Here is an 8655-nt window from a genome sequence, read left to right on the forward strand (position 1 = left end):
TATACCACTCCATTATTAATACCTTGTATTTGTGTGGAATATTTATTTCAATTGATGATGGCACGTTTTTATAATTACTGTTAACCATAGTCCATAGTTTAATTTAGGCTTCACTGTTTGTATAGTGTCATTCCATGTATTTTCTTTTAATTATTCTGTTACCTTATATACAATCTAACATTTTTTCATTTTAATCACATTCAGATAAATAGCTCAGTACTGTTAATTACATTCACATTGTACTGCCATCACCAGCATCTATTACCAAAAACAGTTCCATCATTCAAAACAGGAACCCTGCACATTTTAAGCCTTAACTTCCCATTCCCTATCCCTATCCCCATCCCATGTTTTTAAAAGATCAATCTGATATGCTTTGGACTGCTGACAAGATAATTCTGACTTTGAGTTTTTGTATCATTGTATAGGATTCAGTATTTTAGAATTACTATGCATTTGATCAAATTGACTATTCAAAGGTTTTGAGAAGAGACTTTTGTTTAGATGCAACAGGGTTTTTTCAGTCCAGTACTACAAGGGAAATTCTGACTATAAGAATATGTAAATGATTGATTCAAGATTGCATAGTTAGTTCTGGATAGACCAGGAAGAGAACCAATACCCATTGGCCTTTTGTTAGGAATCTTTCTTTTCACACTGTTTTAAGCAAGCTCAATACATTTTAAAATTTAATTGTTATTTCAATTTTGTGCTTAAGCCAGAGACTACTGATTTCCCCCTAACATCCATTATCCTATTCTTTTCTAGTAATAGAACTCCTAATTTTAACTTGTCACTTTGCGACCCAGAATAAAGTCTACATTCCCAAGCCTCCCTTTAAATTATGTGTGGCTCTGTGATAAAATAATACCCTGTGGGGTTAGGGAAAAGTGTAGAAAAGCCAGCTTTCACCCTTATAGGAAAAACGTAACATCCGTTTCCCTTTTATCCTCTCCCATTGAGTAGAGTGTGAGGTTGTAGTCATTATCCATTTTTGGATTGTACTAACAAGGATAAAATCCTAAAGATCATACAGAAGAAGATAGAGCAACTTAGATCCCTGATGCCATGGAACTGTCTTGACAGCCTTAGTTTGCTTATATCTAGATTTTCATGCAAGAGAGATAGACATTTACATAGTTTTAACCACCGCTATTTATATCTCAGAGCAAAGAATGTACTGTGCTATTTAATAATTGACAAGTTTTTCTGTCACTAGTTAGTATTTTATAACCACCAAGCTTTTTATAAATGCAACATGGGAACATTATGCTTGTATAAATGTCTGGAAGTCTTGGAATTAAACTAGTACCATCTTGTATTACTTGAAATAGGTTCCCATTTCATTGAGTCCTTATAGTAACCAAAACAATAGGATCCCTGATGTTGCCTCTTTAACCTCTTCCCATCAGTGAGCTCAGCCATCCACCCTACTTACCTCTTGACTCTTCTTCAAACATCCCAAATATGCTCCATGCTCCTTCCTCAGGGTATGATTTTGTGGTGGTGTTTAGTTTTGTTTTCCTGTGTGTCCCTTTGCAGCAAAGCCCCTTCCCTGGAAATCTGCATATGGCATTTATATTTCTACAGTTTTAGAATTTTGTTCAATTGTTATCTTTCTGTGAGGGGGATCACTTAATACTTTGTGCCCTACACTGCCTGGTACTTCACATCTCCTTTACCTGCTTGGTTTTCTCCATATCTTTTATTCTATTTTCTTTTCCCCTCATAAGAAACTGGCTCTGAGGGAAGGAACTTTGTCTGCTTTATCCATTGCTACCCATAGCCAATATCTGGCACATTCAACTAGATAAGTTGAATGAATGAATTGAATTGAATCAATCAATCAATCAGCCATTAAATGTTTGAGTATACATGAATGATATTATAATCTGCTTAAGGTTAATTATATGCAATGCAATGAAAGCATTGCATTATTTTCTGAAATAGCTATAGAAGGAATATGTTGGCTCCTCTATAGACAAATCACTTTCATGATTTGTCATGAGATGATGACTAATGGTATTTCATAGACTAATACAGAAAGCTCATTCACTCACACACATCACTGAATTTCACTCACAGATCACTAATCTGTTGTCTAGAAATAATTAGCAAACCCTAAAACTCCAAGGCTTTTAGGAGACAATTTACCAAATATATTCTTTAGTATAATTATATATCTTGCCACTGTAAATATTTCCTTTCTTTCCCCAAAGTAAGAAATTTTATGCTAAATCAGTCTTGAAAATAAAAATAAATGCAGAGCAAGCAATCGTTTCCTGTAATGCCACTAACCAAAGGGTTAACTAGTATGGTGAGAATAGATTTATTCTATTGTATTTGAGTTCTGGAAATATCACAATATCTTTTAAAGTCAAACTGAATCTGTCACTCAAATTAGACTAGATATCCGTATCAGGAATTTTTAGGATCCCTTCTTCCATCTGAGAACTCTGAGCTTACATAGGTTTGGAAAACTGGGAGTTGGCTGAGTCTTATCCTGTGGGAGTGCTTTCCATACTGCTGCATGAGTAGGCAGGGGGTTCCATGGCTGGTTTTCCACTTGATTTTGGGTTCTGCTACTCTGCATGGTGTTGCTGCTGCCTGCCACAGCCATGCTTTCTGCTGATACAGACTCAAACACAGATGCCTTTTTCCCGTAGAAAGCCTTGTTTCTACCACAGATGAAAACTCTTCAAATCCTCTCCTCTTTCTTACATATTGGAAGTCTTCTTAAACTCCTTAAATGTATGTTCTAATTGGGGCTGACAGAAACAGCTTCGGAATTCTAAGGCTATGGGTGGAGACACTTTATGGCTTCCACAAGAGTTTTTAAACTATTGCAAGAAGAAAAACAAAAATTGCTAAATAATTCAGAATCAACAATTTTTAAATTTTTTTTTAAAGCAATTTTTTTTGCCTTTTATAAGACAAATTTAGTTTTTGAATGATTAAAAGTTGGCCAAGAGACCGTTCTGAATAGGAGGCTCCCTCTTTTTGGGGATGCTGTTATTCAAGTGTCAGCAAGGGTTAAAGACTCCTGACCATCCCAGGGAGATTTTCTCCATGAAGTACGCAGGGGACAGACAGGAGTTAGCTTTCTGACCATGGCATGGAGCTCTTCCTCCTGCCCTGTCTTCCCCACACCTGAGGCATCTCGGGGAGTTCCTACTGAACTACATATGAAGCAGAGCCTGTATTTCTCATTGTGCTGCTCTGGGCTCTGGGCTCGCTCAGGCAGGGAGGTCGTGGTGGGAGGTGGGGAGCTGTTATGCCCTCGGACTCTGGAGGGGAACCACATGGGTTCCAAGTCCTGCATTGCCCCTCTGGCTCTGCAATCTCAGGCAAGTAACCTGAACTTTCTCAGCCTCAGTTTCCTCACCTGGAGAATGGGGGTGCTCTTTGCACCCACTCAGGATAGTTTTGAGTGTTCAATGAGATGGTGAATGTGCATTCCAAGCTCAGCCCAGTACAGCTCACAGTTATTACTTAATAAATTCTCACTTTTCCCATGACGCATTGTCAGAAAGAATGAAGACAACTTCCACTGCAATTTTAAATAATGCCTACCTATCTTTATAAGATATTAATACGTGTACACATACACAGGCAGATAGTGACAGGCTGTGGGTGTCCAAAAAGCCTTGACTTCAGACCCTTAAGGACTGGAGATAATGGTATGGTTTCCCAGCTGGTGTCCTCTTTTTGCTTTTGACCTACCAATGGCTTTGGGGGGCAGCTTCCTTGATGCTCTGAATGGGTCTGGAGCTCTCTTCCCAGCTTGGAAGAAGTTCTCAGCAGGCCTGGGCCTTGGAGTCCATGAGCCTGGAAAGGTATTGCTGGAGGTTGAGACCCCAGGGACTGCAGCATCACACCCTAGCTCCCCCAAATGTTGACCAAAGCAACACCTCCACCTTCCCAGCCCTTAACACCGACCGAGCCTCCCTGCCGAAGGAATCCAGGCTCAGCCTGGGGCATTTCCCTGTGGTTAAAGCCCATCTGAGGCCAGTGGATGGCAAATTGGACTTGGGGTGCAGGAGAACCATTCCACAGCTGTGGGGTTGGGTCCCTAAGAGTTAAATTCATTTTTGAAGATGATGTCTTTGTCTACAAAATGAGGACAACAATCTCCTTCTCTCCGAGGGCCGCCGTGAGGGTTTAACAGGCGGTGCATGGAAACACTCGGTGTAGAGGGCAGAACATGGTAGCCACTGGTCATAGTTTTAAGCCACACACTGCTTTACCCATTGGAAAAAAAAAAAAAAGTTGGCCAAGAGAGGTGAGAAAACTATGTTTAATCATTATGTTGATGGGGGGGGGATGTAGTTATGTTAAAAACAAGCTCAAAATAACTCTTGCCATAAGCAGCATCATTAAGAAGAGAATTTATGAATTGACAGAAATATAATTATATTAAGGTCTTCAGTTATCTATTCAGTATAACTGACTTGACTATGTTTTCAGTGCTTTAAAAATTAAAAAGCTTATTAAAACAGGCTGAAATCTGAACATTGTCATGTACATTTATAACTAGGTTTTAAAAGGGATTAATAAACTGGCAGAGCAATAAGCATAACTAAGATGCTTGAGGAATTGACTCTTTTTAGGGGAGGAATTAAAAGTAGAATAAACATAACAGAGCCAACGTTAAAGAAAAACATCCTTAACTCAGATATATGAATTTATAAGATGAGGTCATTGTTCTCAGACCACTACCTAAGTTAGATTTATTATTCTGCTACAAATATATCTTGTGAGAAAATGAGTAACAGCCAATTGGAATGAGCTATTAAAAGAATGGTTTAAATGGTTTGTATTTTCTAAGTAAACTTTTTAAAAAGTTTTTTATGTATATTAGGATATGTGCTTTAGAAAAGGTTGATTATGAACACCAATAATAAATTAATTTTGACCGTTTACTGAAGGTTTGCCCAGACACCTCCTCAAATAATTTTAACATTGCTACATCTCATTTAATCCTTCCAATATCTTTTATGAAATGGGACTGAATTCCCCAGTCTCCTTCAATTACACTAATGCGCACATTCTTCCTTAACTTCAAGGGCTTATCTGCTCTGTTATTCTTTGATTCTTCTTCCATTTCTCTCCCTCCTGCGGCTGCATATTATGCATTGCATTACAAGACTGAATAGAAGATAGTCTGACTAAACAGAAAAGTACTGTTTTCCTTTATGAAATACAAATCTGCTGCACCACACTCATAATTTATTATTTGTTGATCCCATCCTATGTGCTAGGTGCTATTCTAAGCCCTTTTCATACATGATATTATTTAAGCCTCATGACAACTCTCTGCAGTAGATGTGATTATCACCTCTAGCTTTTCTCATTGGAAAACATAGGCAATACACTTTAAGTAATTCATCTAAAACACTAAGTCAGTAGGGGGAATCCAGGATTACAGTTCTCTTTGTTTAACTTCAAAGCCTGCTTTTAAAAATTTTAATTGTGCAACATTTCCTAAGAAATTAGTGTTGTACATTAATTTAATGTCTTTATATATTTTAAAGTAAAATTTTCATACGAGAATACTGTCATGGTCAGGTTCATGTGTCAACTTGGCCAGGTGATGGTGCCTGGTTGTCTGGTTGGGCAAGTGCTGGCCTGGCTGTTGCTATGAGGACATTTCATGGACTTAAATCATGGCCATGTTGGCTGCATCCAAGTGTCTTCTGCAATGAGTGATGTTTAATCTAATCACCAGAAGGCTTTTAAGGAAGATTCAGAAGAGACAATCACACTTCCTACTTCAGCCAGCCAGCCTCTCCTGAGAATTCACTGAGGACCTTCATTGGAGCTGCCAGCTCATGGCCTGCCCTACAGACCTGGGACTCTACATCCCCATGGTTATGTGAGACACTTCTGTAAATTTTATACTTACAGATATCTCCTGCTGATTTTGTTTCTCTAGAGAACCCTAGCTAATATAGCTTGGTACTGGGAGTGGATCTTAAGAAACAAAATCTTAAAAATGGGTTTTTATGATTGGTTTTCTACTCTGACTAGATTCACAGGCACTAATGAATCTGTTTCCCATGATCAGAATGATACTACCAATCCATGGAGTGAGCTAGCAAAAGAGAGAGTCAAAATATTACCATTCAATTCTGCTAATTGCTCGCTTGTATGAAGTCAGGCTCTGGGTGATTATGTTTTTGACACCTTTATGGAGTTTTATGGAATTAAGAGGTACAGAGATGTTGGCTGGTTGTTGTTAGATACACTGTATACATTGATGAGGGAAAAGGATGAGCTGAAGGCTTCATATGAAAAACTTACAAGCCATATGACAGATATAAAAGTTTCTATGAGTGCCCTGAAGGAATATCTTATTTCCTGTAGGCACAGACATGAGGTCTTTGAAAATCAGACTGAGAATTTCATTGTTACAGAAGCAACTTTACAAAGTAAACTGAAATCTTAACCTTGTATCGTGTCTGTTGTAAAAGTGAAGGCATTGATTAGAAAGGAGTGGGACACTGAAAAATGGGAGGGCAACATATGGTATGATAATGATGGCTGTGGAGAGGTTGAAATCCTAGATCATGCTGAGTCTATTCTAGATAAACTTGTAATAGTCTGCCTTGAGGACATAGCCACCCCATCTCCAGCCTGCCCTCAGAAGTTGGCCACCCAATCTCCACCTGAAGGGATTTACCCTGTTGTGAAGTATGTAATTACCCCCATGGGGAAATGGCCCTTGCTCCTCTGCCTGGTGTGATTAATCCTGTTTCACCAGATGAAACTGATAACGAATGTCCTGAATCAATTGGCTTAGAGGAGACTTCTAATTATTTTCATGATCACCCCCACCACCTTTTTCTTCCAGACCTATAATTAGACTAAAGTTCCAACAGACCTCAAAATGTGAGGTCATGACAAAGTGTCACCCATGAGAAGGTATGCTGTACTCCAAAAGAACTGCATGAGGTTTCCAGTTTATATAGACAGAAATCAGGGGAATATGTGCAGCAATGGATAGTGGGAAGAATATAAAGCTGGATCAGGCTGAATTTATTGATATAGGCACACTAAGCAGAGATTCTGCATTCAATATTATAGCTTGAGGGGTTAGAAAAGGCATTAACAATTTGTTTGGATGATTGGCTGAAACATTAATCAAAAGGTGGTTGAAATTACCTGAGGCTGAAATACCAGAGCTGCCCTGGTATAATGTAGATGAGGGGATCCAATGGGTTAGAGAGATTGGAATGTTAGAGTGGATTTATCATGGAAAGCCTGCTCTTACACCCCAGAAATGATCAGAGGATGCACTTTTTACCAGAACTGTGAGAAATACATTTGTGAGACTAGCTCCATCATCCCTGAAGAGTTCTGTAGTCACCTTTCTCTGTAGGTCAGATATTACTGTGGGAACTGCTGTCACTGAGCTGGAATCCTTAAATAGAATGGGGATGATTGGATATGAATTGGCAGAAGCCAGGTAGCATCACTTAATCACCAAAGACAAGGTGGACGTGGCTATCATAATGAACAGCAGGCTCAAAGCAGGAGTCAAAATAATCTGACTAGCGGAGACCTATGGAATTGGCTAATGGATCATAAGGTACCTAGAAGTACAATAGATGGGCAGTCTACTAAATTCTTGTTTGAACTGTGTAAGCAAAAGAGTTCTAGGTCAAGTTAACTTGAAGTCTAACTTGAATTACAAAAACAGATGTCATGGTCCCTTAATCAATTTCCAGCTTTGAAACAGTTTACAGACCCAGAGCTCCTTGAATGAAGGGGCAGCCAGGTCCCTTTGAGGGAGGACCCTGTTACATCACCACAAATTTATGCTGTTACTCTTCCTCTAAGCCTTTCCCAAAGAGACCAACGACCTTTTATCAGGGTAACTGTGCATTGGGGAAAAGGAAATGATCAGATATTTTAGGAATTATCAGACACTGGTTCAGAAGTGACATTAATTCCAGGAGACCCAAAATATCATTCTGGCCCACCAGTCAGACTGGGGGCTTATGAAGGTAGGTGATCAATGGAGTTTCAGCTTGGGTCCATCTCACAGTGGGCCCAGTGGGTTCCTGGACCATTCTGTAGTTATTTCCCCAATTCCAGAATGCATAATTGGAATAGATTTACTGAGCAACTGGCAGAATCCCCACAATGGCTCTCTGGCTCTTGGAGCGAGGGCTATTATGGTAGGAAAGGCCAAGTAGAAGCCACTAGAACTGCCCCTACTTAGCAAAATAGTACGTCAGAAGCAATATTGGATTCCTGGAGGGATTGCAGAGATTACTGCCACTCTTAGGGACTCAAAGGATGCAGGGGTGGTGATTCCCACCACATCCCCATTCAACTCTCCTATTTGACCTGTACAAAAAACAGTTGAATCTTAGAGGATGACAGTGGATTATCATAAACTCATCTAGGTGGTGACTCTAACTGCTGCTGCTGTTCCAGATGTGGTATCATTGCTTGAACAAATCAATACATCCCCTGGTATCTGGCATGCAGCTATTGATCTGGCAACACTTTTTTTCTCAATAGCTGTTAGTAAGGACCACCAGAAACAGTTTGCTTTCAGCCTGCAAGGTCAACAATATACTTTCACTGTCCTACCTCAGGGGTATATCAAGTCTCCAGCCCCATGTCATATTCCTGTCCCCAGGG

Source organism: Tamandua tetradactyla, chromosome 10 (genome assembly GCF_023851605.1).
Source record: "Tamandua tetradactyla isolate mTamTet1 chromosome 10, mTamTet1.pri, whole genome shotgun sequence".
Classification (NCBI taxonomy): domain Eukaryota; kingdom Metazoa; phylum Chordata; class Mammalia; order Pilosa; family Myrmecophagidae; genus Tamandua; species Tamandua tetradactyla.